This window comes from Notamacropus eugenii, chromosome 5, assembly GCF_028372415.1.
Source record: "Notamacropus eugenii isolate mMacEug1 chromosome 5, mMacEug1.pri_v2, whole genome shotgun sequence".
NCBI classification, from domain to species: Eukaryota; Metazoa; Chordata; class Mammalia; order Diprotodontia; family Macropodidae; genus Notamacropus; species Notamacropus eugenii.
Genome location: NC_092876.1, coordinates 185,661,955 through 185,683,480, shown reverse-complemented (window position 1 = coordinate 185,683,480; position 21,526 = coordinate 185,661,955). Strand labels below are relative to the sequence as shown.

The window sequence follows — 21,526 nt, the reverse complement described above, 5'->3', positions numbered from 1 at the left end:
AAAATCACTAAGGAATATTCCTCTTAGTGTGGCAAAGGACAGGAGCCCCAGGGGGTGGAGCGTTCTACCAAGACCTCAGGCATGCCTCAGGGGAAAGGAGAAGACAATACAGCAGCCGGGATCACCAAGGACTGAGCTTGCCTTTGCTCTAGCTCAGCTGAGGAGATCTCCCATGTTGAGACCACCTCTCCCCCACACTTAACAAGCTAGCTCCAGGCCTAATCCAGGGAAAACACAAACAGAATTCACCTTTGCTTTCTCACACCAGTCAACTCAGCACCAGGTTCTTTAGTGTCTAGCTGAAAGAACCAGAGGCCACAACACACAAACCCTCATCATCATGAGCAAGAAGCAAAAGAGGAAGGAAAAGGCCATAGAATCTTTCTATGGGGACAAGGACCAAAACACGAATACCAAAGAGGTCAGCATTGAGACTGTATTCTCATCAGAAACTTCAGAAGGGACTATGAACTGCTTGCATGCACAGAGAGCACGCCTGGAATAGTTGAAGAAGAAAATAGAAGAAAAAATGGCCAATGATTTTAAAAGTATGAAAAAAGAATTCACTGCAGAGAACAGCTCTTTAAAATGCTAAATTGAACAAAAGGAAAAGGAAGCACAAAACTGACTGAAGGACAAATGGAAAAGAAAGTACAAAAACTAACTGAAGAAAATAATTCCTTGAAAGGAATAATTGGAGAGATAGAAAAGGAGATGCAAAAGTTAACTGAAGAAAACAATTTGATGAAAATTAGAATTGGACAAGTAGAAGCTAAGGACCCTATGAGACATCAAGAGTCAATCAAACAAAATCTAAAGAATGAAAAGATAGAAGAAAATGTAAAATATCTAATTGGAAAAACAACTGACCTGGAAAATAGATCCAGGAGAGAAAATTTAAGAATTATTGGCCTACCAGAAAGCCATGATGAAAAAAAGAGTCTGGACAATATCTTCCAAGAAATCATCAAGGAAAACTGCCCAGAAGTGCTAGATCCAGAGGGCAAAATTGAAAGAATATACTCTTTCTTTGCAGTTAGGAAAGGGGGCCTTTAATGTCGAAAATATTAACATCTAATGGTGATTCACTTTATCTCCCACTCTGAGTCCTAGGCAAATAGCAGTTATAAATGGACAACCATTTAGCAATGGGTGGATAGAGAGGTGACCATTGTGCTCAATATTCCTTAGCCTTGGTCCTTGTTATTGTTTGCTCATATTAGTCATATAGGATTCTTCATGAGCCCATTTGGTGTTTCCTTGGTAGGGGTACTAGAGTGATTTGCCATTTCCTTCTCCAGCTCATTTTTTCAGATGAAGAAACTAAGTCAAACAGGGGCAAGTGACTTACTCAAGATCATACAGCTAGGAAGTGTCTGAGGTTAGATTTGAACTCAGGAAGAGAAGTCTTCCTGACTCTGGGCTGCTCAGTATTCTATCTACTGTGACAACTAGCTGCCCCACATCCTTGGTTCCTAGCCTGGGGATGATTTGATGCCTTCAAATATCTTTTCCCCAGTCTGTCTTATTTCCCCTTCTCCTATCAGAGGAAGGGATCTTAGAGATCATTGGGTCCTGACCCCCTTCATTTTACGGATTGGGAAAACTGAGTCTCTAAGAGTAGAAAGGGGTAACAGAGTCAAAGTGACTAGACTACATGATATAACTAACATTTAGCAGAGTCAGCATTCAAATACAGGTCCTATGACTCAGAATTACATTCTCTTTCCACTATATGATGCTATTTCCATTTCCTCACTTGAGATGAACCAGTGCCATTAGGTTGAGAGGATAGAAGCACTCCAGATGAACATATGAAAATTCCTAGTAAATTTCAGTTGAGGCCCAGCACTTTGGCTCATAAATGAGTCATGTGGAAATCAACAGTTTGGGAATGGTGTCTCCCCTCATTCACTTCTCTGATGCTGTCCAGGATTATTATTCCAGGAGTGGAGTAGAAAGAGCTGAGAATGAATACATTTGTGCCCAACCTGTTGGCACTCCAGGATGATGATTAACATACCCTCACTACACTAAGAAGGAGGCAGATTGATTGTATTAACTGGATCAGGTAAGATACCTGCAAAGTGTCTATGAAGTCCATGATGGTGTGAGAGTAGGTACTGTACCCTCTGGTCTAAAAGACTCAGAATTCCTAACAGGGTGGAGGGGACGATGGAAGGGAGGGCATGGGGAGGAGGAAGCAATTTGAGGTCGACACTCACGGGGAGGGACAGGATCAAAAGAGAGAATAGAAGTAATTGGGGGCAGGATAGGATGGAGGGAAATATAGTTAGTCTTATACAACACGACTATTATGGAAGTCATTTGCAAAACTACACAGATTTGGCCTGTATTGAATTGCTTGCCTTCCAAAGGGGGGCGGGGAGGGAGGGAGGAAGAGAAGTTGGAACTCAAAGTTTTAGGAACAACTGTTGAGTACTGTTCTTGCCGCTAGGAAATAAGAAATACAGGTAAAGGGGTATAGAAAGTTATTTAGCCCAACAGGACAGAGAAGAGGATGGAGACAAGGGCAGAGAGGAATGATGGAGGACATAGCAGATTGGTGATAGGGGCAATTGGAATGCTCAGTGTTTTGGGGTGGGGGGAGGGGACAAGGGGGGAGAAAATTTGGAGCCCAAAATTCTGTGAAAATGAATGTTAAAAGTTAAATAAATAAATAAATTTTAAAAATTTGAATAAATAAATAAATAAAAGACTCAGAATTCCTTTCAGCCCTTTGATAGGAAAAGATGGGTCCCCAAGAGGCAAGGGATGCAGGATCTCTGTAAGCCGGGCACCTCACTGGCATAGATGAATCAGATCCATCTCAAAGTTGTAGGTGGGTACTGATAAATGAGTAATGATTTCACTTACTAAAACCAGGTCAAGCATCTGCCTAGCTCTAGGCATTCCCCATTTTTTCCCTGTGTCACCTTATCCAGAGAAATAAATCTCTTTCTATCTCCCTGTGGGAGAGCCAGCAATCACCCAAAGCACCACCAATCTAGAGTCCAACATCTTTCATGCCTGCTGCCTCCTGACTACCCTCTGCCAGCTCTGATATATTTATGAAATTATAACAGTTGTCTTAAGAAGGCAGAGGGAGGTCCCTGAGGTATGGGAAGCTTGCAGCCGAAACTTGAAAATGAAATATAGTGAGTCCAGGAATAGGCTGCTGGAAATGTCACTAAAGATCATGGAGTATGTGTAGCAGAAGGGTTGCACCAGGGTGACTCCTGAGGAAAGGTGGATTCATATAAATTCTTTGTTTACCACCCCAACTGAAGGGCAATGAGGTCATGGGCCTAAAGTTCAAGAGGAGGCATTTAAGATAGAGTTATGAATCTAGGATGGCTGAACAATGGACTGGGTCCCTGAAGGAAGTCATCAGCCAATCAATAAACATTTATTACATGTCTACTATTTGCCAGGCGCTATGCCTGGCACTAAAAAAGAGAGGAAAAAAAAGCCAGTCTCTGCCCTCAAGGAGTTTATAATTTAAAGGAAGGGACAGCAAGCAAACAAATACGTACAAATAAGCTATACACAGGGTAAATAGGAAATGAATAAGAGAGGGAAGGCACTAGAATTAAAGGCTTCCTAGAGACGATTGATTATCTTACCTGAGGAACAGCAAGGAGGCTAGTGTCTCTGGATTGAAGACTGGGTGGAGGGTCTTGAGGTGTAAGAAGACTGAAAAGATAGGAGGGGATTATGTTGTGATAGGTTTTGAATGCTGAACTCAGGATTTTGTGTTTGTTCCTGAAGGCAACAGGGAGTCCCTAGAGTTTATTGAGTAGGGAGGGTGACATGATTAGACCTGTACTTTAGGAAAATGACTTTAGTGGCTTAATGAAGGATGGACTGGAGGGGGGAGAAACACCAGCAGGCTATTAATAGCCCAGACACAAAGTGATGAGGGTTGGCAGTGTCAGAGGAGAGAGAAAGGTGAATTGTGGGAACTGTGGAATATCCATCCCCAAAGAGTATGAGTGTGAATTCTCAACAGTCTAGGATATAAATAAGATAATGGACTTAGACTCAGCAAGATCTGGGTTCAGTTCCCACTTCTAACAATGACTACTTGGGGGATATAGACAAGTCATTTAAATTCCCTGTCTGCAAAACACAATAATCAGTAAAAGTTAATTCTACAGTGCTGCTGTATGGCTCCAATAGATTATGTAAAGGAAGGGCTTTAAAAGACTTAAAGCACTATGTAACTTACCTGTTATTATTATTGCAATCAACCGTCACCATCTGACAATGATTCTCAGTTCATAATTCAACATCTCTAGGAGCTTCAAATTAGATTATTGTTATCATCTATAGTAATGGATATAATGCCCTCAGCTACTACCTTCATCACTACCCTTTTTTTTTTCATAGCACTTATTCATCATAGGAATATACATCTAGAGCTTGAAGGCACTTCAGATCACCTAGTCCACTTCTTTCATTTTACAAATAAGTAAACAGGTCTTGTCATTGTTGAGTCATTTCAGTCCTGTTCAACTCTCCGTGACCCCATTTGGGGTTTTCCTGGCAAAGGTACTGGAGTCGTTTGCCATTTCATTCTCCAGCTCATTTTACAGATGAGGAAATTGAGGTAAATGGGCTTAAGTGCCTTGCCCAGGGTTACACAGCTAGCAGTTTCTGAGGCTAGATTTGAACTCAAGAAGAGGAGTCTTCCTGACCCAGTGCTACACTTAGCTGCCCAGCTGAGGTAGGAAGTTATATGATTTGCCACTTGAGGCTTCACTTTCTGATTGGCTGGTTCCTCCCCAAACCTCCAATTCAAGGGGGAATCCTAGGTCAAAGATATCTACATGCCTTTCTGAGCTGCACTGCTGATTCAGCTCTACAGGACTTTCTCTACCATGATAGAGCTGAGTATCTTCTCCCTGCCCCTACCCTTTACCTTTTCAACTCCCTTTTTTGTGTGTCTTCCCCCACTGGAAGCCCCTTACAGAGAGGGACAGTCTTTATGCTTGCATTTGTATTTCTAGGGTGTAGCACAATGGTTGACACTAGAAAACCCCTAATAAATGTTTGTTGACTGACTGACTAACGGAGTTTACACAGGCAGGAAACATTAGAGGTAGAATTTGAACCCAAGGTGCTCTGACTGCAGAGACTATACTCTTTCCATCACACCCTAGTGTTTTATCTACCTTACACATAAGCACTACCTCCAAGTGACCTCTAATGCCTTTGGATGGGTTTCATGCAGTTCTAGGTCGGCAATGACTGCTGGTTCCCTGAGAGCAGAACCAGCTTACTTGGGTGGAGCACACAGAGGGATCAGGTTTGTAAGTCTAAATCTAAGAAAAAGAAATGGTTTGCTTCAGATGGCAGTCAGTTTCCCAACACTCCCCAGAAATCACAGATTTTGTAGAGGGCATCTGCTTCAGGATTAGATGGATTTGATGGCCCAGGAGGCTGCCTCCTGAGATTCTGTGCTTATTTGGAGCTCGTAAATAGCAACTTGTCTACTCATCCAGGAAAAGGGCCAGTGTATGCAAGGGTAGTGGCAAATAAAAGGCATCTTCTTTCTCTTACCACTTACAAGGGAAACAATGGGAAAACATGTGAGTGGATCAGTAAGACTTCCATTTATGAGGATGAGTTATAGCCAACAAGAGTGTCTAGCTCCAAGGTCTTCTTGAAGGATGAGCTTTCCAAGGGAAGCTGGTGGTCCTCTCTGGAGTCTTCCTATGGTCATGGAGAAAACATCACTTCCAGAATCAGCCCCCACCACTACCCAAATTAACTTTGGTAGGAGGCACAGCTCCATCTAAACATGTCTGGCTTGAACATGTCCAGGAGGCATTTATTGAAGTGATTATGCAATTACATTCCAATTAATGGAAATTAGACTCTGGTAGCAATTTTGAGAGAGAATCAAGACCCCCATCTCTCAGTTAGATACCCCCAAGGGGACTCTTTTCATGAGTGCTTCCTCTTTTCTGGGGCCCCCTGGCCTCCTGCTGGGCCTTGGCAGTAGAATCCTGGAATTCTTCCAGCTGCCCCAGATCCAATCAATGCCCCACCAGTGTGGATGCCAAAGCAGATCAGAAAACTAGGCTGATGGCTAACGTTGCTTTTATACACTCATCTGTGGCTGCAATATTAAAAGTGACCTGAGGGGATAGAGGGGAGAATTAATAAACGTGCTTTGTGCTTTGCTCAAAAGTAAATAAATAGATGAAAATGTAATCAGGGATGTTGACTTAGTGCAATATTGCTTGGTGCTCCAGCAGAATGATTGGATTTGTAAACTTGGTGAATCAGAGCTGACTCTTCTGGAAATGAACCCAGAGGGATTGAGTGCTGAGTACAACAACTGCATCCATCTGATGCCAAGTTTTCAGATCTTGTGAAGGGCAAGAGAGAGACAGATAGACACATAAAAAGCAGTTGGGTCAAAAATAGCCCAAGAGGATCATGGGAAAATGGCAGTGTTCAGGGCCCCCTCACACGTTCTCTACACCCATCCTTTCCCCTTTTTCTGATGTTCCCCAGTTCATGATAAAACTGCAGTAATTTTGCTGGATGAGCAGGAAGGAAGCTTGACGTCACAGGTCAATATGACTGTGGGCATACTAAAGATTCAACTCAATCTAGTGCAGTCAGGAGTGAGACGCTGACCTTTTAGAACTGAAGAGAACTGCAGATCAAATCGAAATGCTCCTGGAGGACAAAGGTCAAGGTGGGAACCAAAGAGATTCAGTCAGGAAGACATGTATTCAGTAGTGCTGTGTGTGGGTTCAGCCCCTGGTGCTAATAGGGCAGTAGAAACAAAAGAAACAAAGATTCAGGCCCAGCTTTGGAGGAGTTTCTAGTCTTTTTGGAGAGATTACACACATTATTATAAACAACGAATCTAGTGACCAACTTCCTAGGCTTCACTTTAACCCTAAAGGAGAATGGCTGGAGATGGATCTTATGCTCAATACTGCTTTTCAGGGTCTGGATGGAATGATGTCCAATCAGGGGGCTCTGGAACTGATTGAAAGACAGGACTCAAAAAATAGCACTTAATGGATTAACATAAACCTAGAGGAAGGACTCTATCTAGTGGATTTTTTTCCTTTCTACTTACTTGGATGAAGGCATAGATGGTTTGTTTTTGTTCACTCATTTGAGTCATGTTCGATTCTTCATCACCCCATTTGGAATTTTCTTGGCAAAGATAATGGAGTGGTTTGCCATTTCCTTATCCAGTTCATTTTACAGATGAGGAAACTGAGCACAGGGTCACATAGCTACTAAGTGTCTGAGGTTGAATTTGAACTCAGGATGATGAGTTTTCCTGACTCTAGGCCCAGCACTCTAGCCACTGCGCCACCTAGCATAAATGGTACACTTTACAAATTTGTGGATGACAAGAATCTGGGAAGGATATTTTAACAGGGTAGAATGATGAAATGATTTACTTAATATAATCATCGGGTCCTCCAGAAAAGCTAGTCAATGTTTGTGGCACTCTGTGTGCCGACTCAAAACTATAACTTATGAGCCCCCGCTAAGGTGTTTACTTTTACCAGATAAGCCAGAGACACAATTCAAAACAATAAGACACTTATTCAAATAGCAAATAAAATTAAATAATAACAAATAAAAAATAAAAGTGACAAACAAATATCCCTTCAAGCACAAGTGGTATGTCCTTTCCCACAGGTTATTATATCACCATCAAGGTGTCAGAGAATGTCAGAGAATACACAGCATCAAGGAACATGTGTGAAGCTTGGCCAGCGCACACACATTCAGGAATTGTTTGAATCCAGGGCTACTTAGAATTCTGACTCAGCATGCCTGCCAATGTCCTCTTATGATGTCATTATACCACTTTCTGCTCTTCTCTATTGGTCATTGTGTCTCTGCTTGCCACATCAGCTCTAATGGATGTTGTGTTTCCATTGGTTTTCCAAGGTCCAAACTACTAAGTAATTTGCTACCATCTACTGGGTTTCCTCTAGCCTATTGAGGGCTAGCCACTCTACTATAGTAGACTGGGAAACAGTAGCTAGGAACCCTCTCTTTAGTAGGGAGAGTTTTGGCTCATTTAATGCATATGGTGGGCTGTGGCCCACCATACCCAGTCATGTAGCAGTTGATAAGTTAACAAAATGCCCCAGGTTATGATGATCTATTCTTTTCCCTTCCTGTGTCTGGTATTTATTTGAAATTCATGGTCCCTCCAAAACTATCTGACCAGGTAATTTCTTTATACTTCAAACTATTTCTCTGATTGTACATCTATATTCCACAAATTTATTTTGAGAGCCCTGCTCAGAAATCTTCTGAGGATTTGTGTGGAAGGTGAGGTGTTACGGGGGCTGTGCTTCCAGGATCCTCTTTGAATTGGCATGCCAATGAAATTAGAGTCAGAATAAAAGCTAAGAGGAAAAAACAAGGACACGATACTCTATCCCCTTGAGATACATTTCTGCCTTAATTATCCATATCTGCAAGCAACAAAACCTTTTGGTTGTCTTTTGCCTACCTCCTCCAACACAGAAGTGCAATCTTTCTGTGCTAATAAGGTAAGAAATTACTAGGGATGAATTTTAAGTCCTATACTTAGGTTAGAAAAATCAACTTGATCGTATAAAATGGGGGATGCATGTCTTGACAATGGGTCATGTAAGGGAAAAAAGTCAACATCTGGGGTGTTAGTAGATTACAAGTTCAACATGTCAACAGTGTGATTTGGTTGGCAATAAAGCTAATGTGGCCTTAAATTCCATTTAATAGAGGCAGATTGTCCAGAAAGAGGGATGTGACTGTCTCATGGTAGTCAGACTCCATCTGTAATGCTGTGTTAAACTTTGGGCACCATATTGGGAAGGACAATGACCAGCTATAGACAGCATCTGGTCAAGGGAGACCTGAACTAAAAACATGCCATGTGATAATTGGTTGAAGGAACAGAGATCAGTTATCCAGGAAAAGAGGAGTTTTAGGGAGAACCTAATGCTATATCTTCAAGTGCTGGAAGGGTTTTCATATGAAAGGATTTGTCTTATTTTTATTGGCCACAGAGGGAAGAACTCAAAGTAATGAATGGAAGTTGCAGAAACAGATTCATATTCTGTAGAAGAAAAAACAATTTTTAACAATTATTGTTGTTCAATCATTTTTCAGTCATGTTTGACTCTTCATGACTCCATTTGGGATTTCTTGGTAAAGATTCTGGAGTGGTTTGCCATTTCCTTCTCTAGTTCTTTTTACAGATGAAGAAACTGAGGCAAACAGGATTAAGTGACTTGCCCAGGGTTGCACAGTTGGAGGCTGGATTTGAGCTCAGGAAGTTGAGTCCTCTTGACTCCAGGCCCCACACTTCATCCACTCTGCCACTTAGCTGTTTTTTTTTTTTTAACAATTAGAATTATCCCAAAATAGAATGGGTTCTCTTGGAATAATATAATTATGATAACTAAAATATATGTAGCACTAAGTTACAAAGCACTTTACATATCTCACCTCATTTGATCTTCACAGCAATCCTGTGAAATAGGTACTATTATTATCTTTGTTTTATAGATGGGGAAACAGAGGCTGCAAGAGGTTAATTGACTTTGGCCAGAATCATACAACAGTGTGTCTAAAGTAGAATTTTAACCCAGGTCCTCCTCACTTCATGTTGTACTTCTTGTCCATTATTCCACTAAGTTCTTTCAAACTGGAGATTGTTAAGAGGAGCCTGGGTGACAACTTGTCAGGTAAAGAATCCAAGGGATTCTTCTTCAGATATGTGTTGGGCACTACTAGCTCCTCTGAGGTCCTTGTCACATCTCATATTCTATGACACCATGATTTATTAAAGTAATACACTTGATATGGAGTAGTTAAATGGCATCAGATAGTTAGGCAAAGATAGAGTCAATATTAATGGAATATCACTGTGCTTTAAGAAATGATGAATGTGATGAATAAAAAGAAGCATGGGAAGGCTTATATGAACAGATGCAAAGTAAACTGAATCAGAAACATAATACATTTAAGTACTCCAGCTTGTAAGTACTTACCAGTAAGTGGGGAAAAAACAATTGAAACCAAATACTGTGAAATTATAAATACCAAACTTGGTCCCATAGAAGAGATACAAGAATAATCTTTCCACCTCTACTTCTCTGAGGAGGTAGGGGACCATGGATTTGGACCACTAAATAGAACATCCTATTTTTTTTTTTATTTATTGGTTAGTTTTACTGAATATTTTTTTCCCTTTTCTCTTCTTTTCCCCAAGGTCCTTGCTGTAAAGGATGGCTCTCTGGGAGTGAGAGGGAAATGCAAGTGATACAAAACCATGAGTTATCATTATTAATTATTTTAAAAATATTTTTCCACATCTCCTCTGGAGTGCAATAGGAAGCTTGAGACAGACACAAAGGAAAAAAGATAAAAGAGAGAAGAAACAAGAGAAACCTATGAGGAGAAAAGATATAAGAAAAGAAGAGACAAAAGAATCGAAGGAAGGATGGTTCTTCTATGTAGGGACAACAACTATCTAGCTCGATCCCACGAAGCTGCTTACCAGATTCCATGTTAAACTGGCAGGCATTTCATTGCCTTCTCCATTGTTCCTTTCACACAAGACACATTCTTGCCTTGTGAGCTGTCACCATCAGCATTATAGTGAACTCTCAATGATCCAGGGAGGGGGTAGATGATCCACAGAAGGTATGCAATTGCAGGTCAGTGTCCCTTTGTCACCCAATTTGCTTATGTGCTCTTTCCTCCCCCTGTCAGATTTTTTTTTTTACCAAAACAAAACTATGAATGATTTATTATAAATCAGAACAATTCCTCCCTCCCTTGAGCTTGTTTGGGTGGGTATTCTTAGGAATTCAGATCTCTGCTACCATCACCCAGCACGCACACCCACAACCACATACATACATACAGACCAACAGACAGCCAGACAGCCAGACAGACAGAGACACACACACACACACACACACACACACACACACACACACACACAGAGTCTACTTACTACAGTTTAGATTTCATCTAACAATGGACAGAAGCCCCTTGGGCAGTGGGAAAAAAGCTCTGAAACGAAGTAATTGTTTTTGTCTAAATTCAAGGCCTCCCTTGACCATCTTCTCAGAATGCAGAAGCCCCATTGGGTCAAAAAACATATAAAGCCTCATTTTTTAAATCAGCTGAGCACCGAGTCACTAGAAGAGATGACCTTGCACTTGCTTTGATGGAAAATTCGATGTTATTTTTGTTTGGAAAGGAAAACAAATCTTCATTCATGCACAGAGCTCTGTTCCTGATGCCTGTGGTCTTGTGTTTAGTGAATCTTTACAGCTGAGTGATAAAAACACTTTTATCTGACTTGGGGAGGAAGTTTATGTGGAAAATACAGAGAGAATCTTAGCTATGCCACTTTCCTCTGATGCTCGCACCACCTTTGGCTCACCCCAACCTGCTTCAGACATGCCAGATCCCCGCCAGGGCTTCTCTGAAAACAAGGGGCGACTATTCCAGTATATTTATTGACTGGCTCTTTGTTCTGTAGATGCCCTCTTGGAGAGTGAACCTTGGTTAAGTGAAACTTTAATCCAGTGTAGAGATGTGGTTTTAATGGACAGATACCCTATTACCCACAGGCAGGCCTCTCAATGAATCACTGACCACCACAGACTATAAAACAGTTTAAGACAGACATAACAAGGAGCAGAAAATGAGCTGAAATGGGGCCTAACCAACCACGAAGTGCTATTGCGGGACTGCTGGAACTACCGAGAACAGATGCCCAGGCTAGTTGCACTTCACATATCCCTAAACAAGAAGGAAAGTTCCCAGGCATCCACATGTTATGTTCCTCCCCCGTCTGGCTCTCTTAGCACATCTTCGCTGGCAGAAGGGGGAAGCAGATCTCTTGATGAGGAGGAGGGTGGGGGAGGGTGATGGAGAAGGGCTCCCATTTGGTTTCTTTAGAAGCAGATGGGAGATTTTGTAAGGCATAGTCTTGCCTCAGGTGAGCTGCCGCCATCAGCATTATTATGAACTCTCAATTATCCAGGGAGGGGTTGGTGATCCACAGCAAATATATAATTCTGAGCTAGTGTCCCCCTGCCACCCAATGTGCTTATGTTCCATCTTTTTCCCCTGTCAGATGGTAAGTCCTCAGGGAATGCCAACTCATTTTAATATTAGACTGAGAAAAACATAATTAGAAATGTAAATATGCTAGAGAAAAAATATGGTGATCTACAGAGTCAAATATAAGGAAATTTGAGCTTATCTGCTCTTTGGGATAATCTGTGGCACTTGGTTATCACGACAGTTGAGTAGTTATGCAAAGATAATGTGAATATAATGGGTATGCACCAAAAAGCCTCATGCCGTAAGATTTTAAGAAGCTCCAGAAAGACTTGAGTGGCTTCTTCTTCCATTCAAAGGACATTCAGCCCACAAGCATTTATGAAGCACCTACAATATTCCAGGCACTGTGCAAAGTACTGAGGATAAGAAAAAACAAAGGCAGTCTCTGCCCTCAAGGAACTTACACTCTACTGGGAAAGACAACACAGAAAAGGTAGCTGAAGGGGGTAGGGTAGGTGCAGGGGCTTGATGTCCAAGTCCAGGGGAGTGCAGCCAGTAAGAAATGAAGACATGCCTGAGTAGGGCAGACTGCAAAGGTGGAGCTGAAAGGAGATTGAAACTTCACCCTCTCTAATCAGAAGGAAGGACTCCAAGGGAAGGAGGTATAGATAAAATAGAATTCTGGGGCTGAAGTAACCTTGCAGGATGACGAGGTTCCTGGGGGCATAACAGCAAAGTCTAGAGGAGTCCAGCTAGCTTGGATAATCCATGGCACTTGGAGCAGATAATGAAGATAATTATGCAGATAATGGAGAGATGAAGAGTTATAAAGATAATGTTATGTAAACATAATGTGAATGTAATGGGCATTCATCCCAAAGACTCATGATATAAGATCTCAAGCAGCTCCAAAAGAGCTTGGGTAGTTTCTTCTCCTCTGCTACAAGGGACAGAAGCAAATTGCAGTTGAACTAGAAATGGGGAACACAAAATTACTGGGGAGAGCACTTATAAGGAATGTGGAGCTGTTTGGAGGCAGTGAACACAAAGGTGGATGAATGGTGAGACACTCCGGGGCCAAGACAGGCAGTCAACCAACATTTATTGTGCATTTTCTATATGCTGCCCACTGCGCAGGGATATGAAGAATGACAAAAACACAGTCTTTGCCTTCACAGGGAGATCATACTCTAATTAGGGAGGCTACATGCAAACAACTATGTACATGCTGAGATATATATGGCATAAATGGGAAGTAATCCCAGAAGGAAGGTACTAGGAGAAAGAAGAGGGGGGAGGAGAGGAAAAGAGAAAGGGAAAGACAGAGAGAGAGGGAGGGAAAGAGGGAGAGAGTTCAGGAATGACAGTGGGTACATGGATGTCAGAATAAGGGAGTGTGCATGCCCCAGAGGGAAGTCATCAAGATGCTGTCTCTTTACCTCAAGGCTCTTGATTCTGCTTCTGTTTCAAAGATGACATAAAACACTACACTGTATTTTTTTTTTGTTTGTTTTATTTTGTTTTGCTTTTAGAGTCTGTGACTTGAATCTATGGGGGAAGGAAAAGGAATTCATAGGACGTGGCACTATAACAGTTTCAGATTCATGACCTCTTTGAACACCATGACCAAAGTGACTTGAATATAAATCTCTTCTTTGTTCTTTACTACTTTTAATAAACCTCTTCTATAGTTAGTGTTTTTGTTAATTTTAGTTCTTGCAGGAGTCTGGTAGGTTTCTCTGAGAGTCAGCTTCTGACCTCAGAGGAACTGTGTAGATGAGCAAAATGAGTCAGTGATTATTAAAAGAGAGTTCCCCAAGAAGGAACCTGGTACATCTGCCAGTGGTCAGGATCTGATACTTGGGTTTATATATATTTGGTCCCATTTGTGTAACATCAGCTGGAAGTCTCAACTTCTACCTCTAATTCTCACCTCAAGTGATCCTGACTTATAGCTTAATGTTAGAATCTCTATTTGGAGCTTTTTATCTTTGGCTGAGCAATACCTCTTTGCCAAATGACTCTATCCATTCTCAGTTTTTGTATATCAGGTTTTCAAAATAACCTGCCAGCCCTCTAAAATGACCTTTGTCCCTCCTGATGGGTTCATAATATTAACTGTGGGCTGCTTTACACCAGTTCACACTTTATAGACCCAATTCTTTATTCTTTGGGGAGAAGGGAAGGTAGGGACATCAGGACCTTGAATTCCCTGGAAGCAGAGGAAAAAGTGAGGGCAGGACTGGCTCCATTAGTAACACTGTGAACCAGGGACTTTATCCTTGGCATCCTCAGCCTCTCCATTTTGAGCTGATTTCTCCCTCATTTGACTTCTCTTCCCCTCCCACTCAGGTGCCTCTATGCCCTTTGATACCCTTTCCCCTCTCCCTAACACAAAGTGTTTGGGATTGAGGGGGCAGGGAAGTCCTCTCAGCCCTGAAATGATATCACCTGGGTATTTTGCTATTCTGTAAGATCATCCTAGGAGAGGGAAGCAGGAGGAGCTCAGTTCACTTTGTCCATCTGCTGAATTTTCCTGAGGAGAACCTGGCCAGTCCCTTTGTTTGCTCCACACCCTCTTTACTCCCCGTATGTTCTTCTGAATCGCATAACATGAGTTAATAAGAACTGTCCCTTTTGTACAACATTGTCATCCTAGCATAAATTAATCTCTCGATTCTCTTTACTTCCCTCTGCATCAGTTCATAGAAGTCTTCCCAGGTTTTCCTGAAGCTATCCCCTTCTTTGTTTCTTAGGGGACAATAGCATTCCATCACAATGTAAAAAACAAGCAAACTTCAAAGGGCTTCAGAACTTTGATCAATGTAATGACTAGGATTCCACAGGACTGGCGATGAAGAATGCTACCTAGCTCCTGACAGGTGAAAAGCCAAATAGAAAGAGGAAGTCAATGTGGGAATTGGGTTTGGTTGACTAGGCTTATTTGTGATTGAGGTTTTCTTTTTCTTCAGTGAGGATGAATAGGAGAAATAGGAAAAATAATGCTTGTTAATTGAAAGTTAATTAAAAACAAAAACAAAAAAAAAAACCAAAAGTTGTTCCACACACAACGAAACTGTGACACCCGGGAAAGGTGGAAGAGGCCGTTCTTAGCCCTGGTCCACCTTCTCCAAGCAAGCGTGTGGCATTCAGGTGTGCTTACGTGAGACTTTTCCTTTCCAAAGTGAGCCAGTGAAGGATGAACCAGGATGCATATGGTGATGGTACCTCTTTCTACAATGGCTATTGGAGGAACTATAGGCTTTACTTCGTGTAGCCACATACCTCTTCAAGCTCTATTCTTGGAACAAGTTTTGAGGTAATGCATAAACCTTACAGAGATATGCTTACTTCAAACCTTCATGAACTTCCATTTTATTTCAAGATGAAACACTGAAATATAAATCAGACAGGCATATCTTTAAGGCCTGTAGCCAACTCCTTTGAAAGTTACTAGGGCCAAGACAGATAAATAAAGGTAAAATGACAAGTTGTCAAATCAGAGCAGAGTCCTAAATTTATCTCAGCAATATGTTTCTGGGATCCTATGGCAGATAGGCAACTCTGAGTAGGACAGAATAGTGAACTCTAGGGAGAACAGAATGCATCCCTGTGGAAGTCTCTTTGTGTGGTTCTCAGCAATGCCACGAGCAATTAAGTTGTTTAACAGATGATTCTTTCATGATAATTTTTTTCTTTGGTCAATTAAGTTAGGAATTATTTTCATCAGCCTGTCAACCTTGGATTTGACCTTTAAAAAAAAAAAGAGCAGTCAAGCAGGGAGAGACTTAGAGCCAAGATGGCCATCGAGGAGATAGTGTGTTATACATAGACTTCAGTTCCCTTAAGGGTTTACATGTGACAAAGGAAAATTGTGAATTGGGTGCATTTTGTCTTCTCTCATATCTACTTTCAGTGTTTTTCTAAAGCCTTCTTAGTTTACTAGTGTTCAGTGCCCTCGTGCTGTTTTGTCTAGACCTTCTATCTCTGGGCAATCTGTCAGTTCCCAGTCTGGTAGAAGAATAAAGGGAAAGATGCAATTATATGAATTTGAAAAGTTTTTGGATGAATAAAATCAATGCAACTAGAATAAGAAAAGAATATATGGATTGGGAAAAATTATTTAGCATAAAATATCACTAAGGCTCTGATACCCAAAATTTATCTAAAACAAATGTAAGACCAAGAATCATTCTTCAAAAATAGTTAAAGGATGTCAAAAATTCTTAAAAGAATTGCAAACTCTAAACTATCATATGAAATATGACTATAAACACTAATAATAAGAGAAATGAAAATAAAATTAAAACAGTACAGAAGTTTTATTTCACACCCAGTAAATTGGCAAAAGCAACAGAATATGGGAATAGTCGATAGTGGAGAGGTTGTAGAAACACATATGTATTAGTACATTATTTGTAAAGCTGTGAATTGGTCCAGTTGTTCTGGAAAACAATTTGGAAAGTTGAAGAGTTGACAATGACTTCTAATTTGTAAATCTGGGTAAGTAGAAGAATGGTAGTGTCTTTGTCAGAAGTAGGGAAGTTAGAAGAGGAGAAGTTGGGTGGGTGGTTTGGGGAAAGGGAGGGAGTAATGAGTTCTATTTTGGATGTATTAATTTTTTTAAAATTTATTTTATTGAATTACATGTAAATTTTCTAACATTTTTTTATTTTAAGTTTCAAATTCTCTTCCTCCCTCTCTCCTCTTTCCTCTCATTGAGAAGGCAAACAATTTGATATAGGTTATAGATGTATATTGATGCAAAATAGTTCCCTATTAGTCATATTGTGAAAGAAAACAGACAAGAAACCCACGAAAATAAAGTTAAAAAAATATTCTTAGATCTGCATTCAGATTTTATCAGTTCTTTCTCTAGAGATGGATAGAATTTTTCATCATGAGTATTTTAGAAATGTCTTAGATCATTGTATTGCTAAGAACAGCAAAGTCATTCACAGCTGATCATTATACAATATTGCTATTAGTGTGTACAGTGTTCTTCTGGTTCTGCTTATTTCACTTTGCATCAATTCATTTGTCTTCCCAGGTTTTTCTGAAAGCATCCGGCTCATCATTTCTTATAGCAAAATAATAAAACGATCGTTTAGCCATTCCCCATTTGATGGGTATTCCCTTCAATTTCCAAATCTCTGCCACCACAAAAAAGACCTGCTATAGATATTTTGTACATATAGGCTCTTTTCTTCTTCTTTTTAAATCTCTTAGGATAGAGTCCTAGTAGTGCTATTTCTGGATCAAAGGCTTTGCACTGTTTTATAGCCTTTTGAGCATAATTCCAAATTATTTTCCAGAATAGTTTGGTCATTTCACAACTCCATCAACCTTACATTAATACATTAGTATCCCAATTTTTACACATCCCCTTCAACATTGATCATTTTCCTTTTCTGTCATGTTAGTCAATCTGATAGGTAGTATCTCAGAGTTGTTTTAATCTGCATTTCTTTTGCTATTTCTGATTTGGAGCATTTTTTCATATGATTATAAATAGCTTTGATTTTTTCATCTGAAAACCACCTGTTCATATCCTTTGACCATTTATCAACTGAGGAATGACTTGTATTTTTTTAGTGAAATTGACTCAGTTCTCTATATATTTGAGAAATGAGATCTTTATTAGAAAATCTTGGTGTAAAATTCTACACCTCCCCACCCTGTCTTCTGCTTTCCTTTTTAATCTTGGCTGCTCTGATTTTGTTTGTGCAAATCCTTTTTTATTTCATGTAATCAAAATTATCCATTTTACATCCTATAATGCTCTCTGTCTCTTGCTTGGTCATAAATTATTCCCTTCTCTATAGATTTGACAAGTAAACTATTCTATGTTTCCCCAATTTGTTTATATTATACTTTATTTCTAAGTCATGTATCACTTTTGACCTTATCTTGATAAAAAGTATAAGATGTTGTTCTATACCTAGTGTCTGCCAAACTGTTTTCCAGTTTTCCCTACAGTTTTTTCAAATATTGAGTTCTTGCCCCCAAAACTGTGGTTTTTGCATTTATCAAACAATTTATTACTATGATCATTCTTTTGTATAATGTGTATCTAATTTATTCCATTGATCCACTACTCTATTTCTTAGCTGGTACCAGATTGCTTTATTTTTGCTTTGTAGTACAATTTGAGATTTGGCATGACTGAGTTAACTTTCTTCACATTTTTTCTTTGATTCTCTTAGATATTTTTGACCTTTTATTCTTCCAGATAGATCTTGTTATATTTTTTCTAGCTCTATAAAAATGATTTTTGATAGTTTGGATGTATTGATTTTGAGATGCCCATGTTTATATACAGGTAGAAATTGTCCTTCTGGTAACTGGAGGTGCAGGACTTGTGTACAAGAGCAGAATTCCACATCTAGATAACCGCCTGGAAATGACTAGACAATTGGTGAGTCTAACCTGAACTGCCATATCACCAGAAGTCTTAGCTATGCTGCTCACTTCCCTCTTGTCACATTCTCTAGACTGCTCCACCTACACACCAGCTGCTTTGCCTCATGCCAGTTCTCCCCAACCCCACCCAATCCATTTCCCCTCCTCCTCTTTATGTACTATCCTGTTCCATTAGAGTATGAGCTTCTTGTTTTTGCATCCGCAGTACTTAGCACAGTTCCTGGCACATAGTAAGCACTTAATAATGCTGTATGTATGTATCTGTCTGTATTTATCTATCCATCTGTATCTGTCAGTATCTTTGTCTGTTTCTGTCATTCATCTATTGTCTGTCTATCTATCTATCATCTATCTATCAGCTCTCTATCTCTTTATCATCTATCTATCTGTCTCTCTATCTGTCTGTCTGTCTGTCTATCTGTCTATCTATCCCTGTATCTATGTCTGTCTGCCTGTCTATATCTACCTACTTACCTCATGATCTTTGTACTACACAAACTCAGAATTCTCTGACTTCAAATCCAGAGATCCTAGATGAGTTATTTCTTTTTTTTCACTGTTTATGACCTTTCTCTTATACATAATTTATTTGTAATTGTGGTTTCCAGAACTGCTAAGTACTGTTCCTATGGCGTATACCAGCAATAATCCAACTGAGATGTCTTAGACAATTAAGTGCTACAATGAATAGAACACTGGACCTGAAGTCAGAAAGACCTGAGTTCAGATTCTGCCTCAGACACTAACTAGTTGTATGATCCTGGGCAAGTGACAATCTGTCTCAGCCTCAGTTTCCTCATTTATAAAATGGGAATAATAATAACTTTCATTATAGGGCTGTAGTGAGGGACAAATGAGGCAACAGGTAAAGTGCTTTGAGAATATTCCAGCACTACATAAATGCCTGTCATTATTAAATAAAAATATTGAAGTAAAATTCCAAGGCAACAATAGAAGGGAGGCTGCAGAATATAAATAGTATTAAACCTGGAGCCAGGAATTCTGTGTTTAAATCCTACATCTAACACAGGGATGACTAGAAGTCATTTGGGTTTCAGTTTTCTCATTTTCAAAATGGGGATAAAATATTTGTATTAAATATAAAAAACAACCTGATATAATAATAAAAATAATGCTAGGATTTCTGTAGTGTTTTAAGATTTGTGAGGTGCTTTATAAATATCTTTTAAAGATAATCTTTATGATTTGTAATATACTTTATAAATATAGTTACAAAAATATCATTTTTTTCTTCACAAAATCCCTGGAAGTTAAGGGCCATTCCCATTTTATAGCTGAGGAAACTGAGGCAGAAAGGAGTTAAGAGACTTCACCAGGGTCATATAGCTAGTGAGTATCTGAGATGGAATTTGAACTCAGGTCTTATATATAGGTATACACACACATGTGCGCGCACACACACATACACACACACACACACACACACACACACACACACACACACACACACATACACAGGACTAATACCTAGCTGGCTAGATGGGATATATAAATGGATGGGTAAATAGAGAGGTAAATATCTACACAGATGGATAGATAGATAGATAGATAGATAGATAGACAGAAAGAAAGAAAGAAAGATAGAAAGAAAGAAAGAAAGAAAGAAAGAAAGAAAAAGAAAGAAAGAAAGGAAGAAAGGAAGAAAGAAAGAAAGAAAGAAAGAAAGAAAGAAAGAAAGAAAGAAAGAAAGAAAGAAAGAAAGAAAGAAAGAAAGAAGGAAAGAAAGAAAGAAAGAAATCAGGTTTGTCTATGTCGATATAATGAAAAGAGAACTGGGATTTGGAGTCAGAAAAAATGAGTTTGATTCCAGGCCCTATTTCTGATTGCTTTGCTTCTCCTCTGTAAAATAAGAGGGCTAGGCTAGATGGTGTTTCAGGCCCTTTCCAGCTGTAGGAACCATTATCATATCTACCAAGGTTGTTGTAAGGAGAGTACTTTGTATACCTCTAGGCTTCCATAAAACAGTGAGTTATTATGATGTCACAAGGCAGCACACAATTCATTGCCAAATGGATTATATAGACAATGGTGCCATTAGAAGCTGCAGTTACACTTCCCTGGAGTGCATTTTTGGGAGGGCCTCAACCTCTCCTATCCATCCCGGCTGATGAGACCGCCAAAGAAGAATTTCCCCTTTGGGACTGCTACTTATTACTTCAGTGACCTTGGAAAAGTTATTCAGTCTCCTTTGGCCTCACTTTTCTCACCTGTATGATAAACGTTTGATTAAATGGACTCTGATCTCCATTATAGCCCTAGATCTATGATCCTATAGCCTATGAACACCCTTTACTCATGCCAAGGCCTGGCATTCTCTCTCCCTTTGTATCTATTCAGGAATTCAGTATCCAGGTTTAGCCTAGGCTTCCACAGCCTATACCTCAGGAGGCAACAGAGTATGGTGGAAAGAGAACTAGATTTGGAGGTGGAGACTTAGGTTCACATCCCAGGATCTGTCATTTGCTCTCTGTGTAACCCTGACCCAAATACTTCATCTGTCTTGGCCTTAGTTTCTTCACCTATAAAATGACAGGGTTAGATTAAATTAACTCTAAGGTCACTTACAAGTTTAAATCTGTGATTAATCCAAGGGCTGGTCCTCCATTTCCTTATGGACCCCAACCTTGTTGCATGGAAAATTAATGATTAAAGAATGCCGAAAGAATGAGATGAAGCTGGTATGCACACCTGTAATATCAGCTTCTGGAGAGACTGAGGCTGGTGGCTCTTTTAAGCTTAAAGGTTCTGAGCTACAGTAGGTTAAGGTGACCTGGTTTCTGCACTAAGTTTGGCATTAAAATGCTGAGCTCTTGGGGTAAGGGATTACTAGGTTGCTTAAGGCAGAAGTGAATTGGCTCAGGTCCAAGCTTTCATGTTGATCAGCACTGAGATCAGGCCATGAGTTGGCCCCTCCCTGTACTTACAGTTTGGGTGAGATGGGGAGATTCAATCTTGAAAAAAAGAGGAACTTTTTGGGGTTTGTTTTTCCAATGTGATATCTTCCCTC

At 40.0% G+C, this 21,526-nt stretch overlaps 1 long non-coding RNA gene across 1 annotated transcript in view; it reads left to right on the top strand.

The window, feature by feature from the left end:
• The first annotated feature begins 7,906 nt into the window (after positions 1 to 7,906).
• The window catches only part of LOC140505550 (uncharacterized), a 148,386-nt gene continuing 134,766 nt past the window's right edge, over positions 7,907 to 21,526 (top strand). The window contains exons 1-3 of the long non-coding RNA XR_011967561.1: positions 7,907 to 8,555; positions 10,262 to 10,709; positions 18,398 to 18,493. This is a non-coding gene — a long non-coding RNA (uncharacterized lncRNA). The remainder of the gene's footprint in view (positions 8,556 to 10,261; positions 10,710 to 18,397; positions 18,494 to 21,526) is intronic.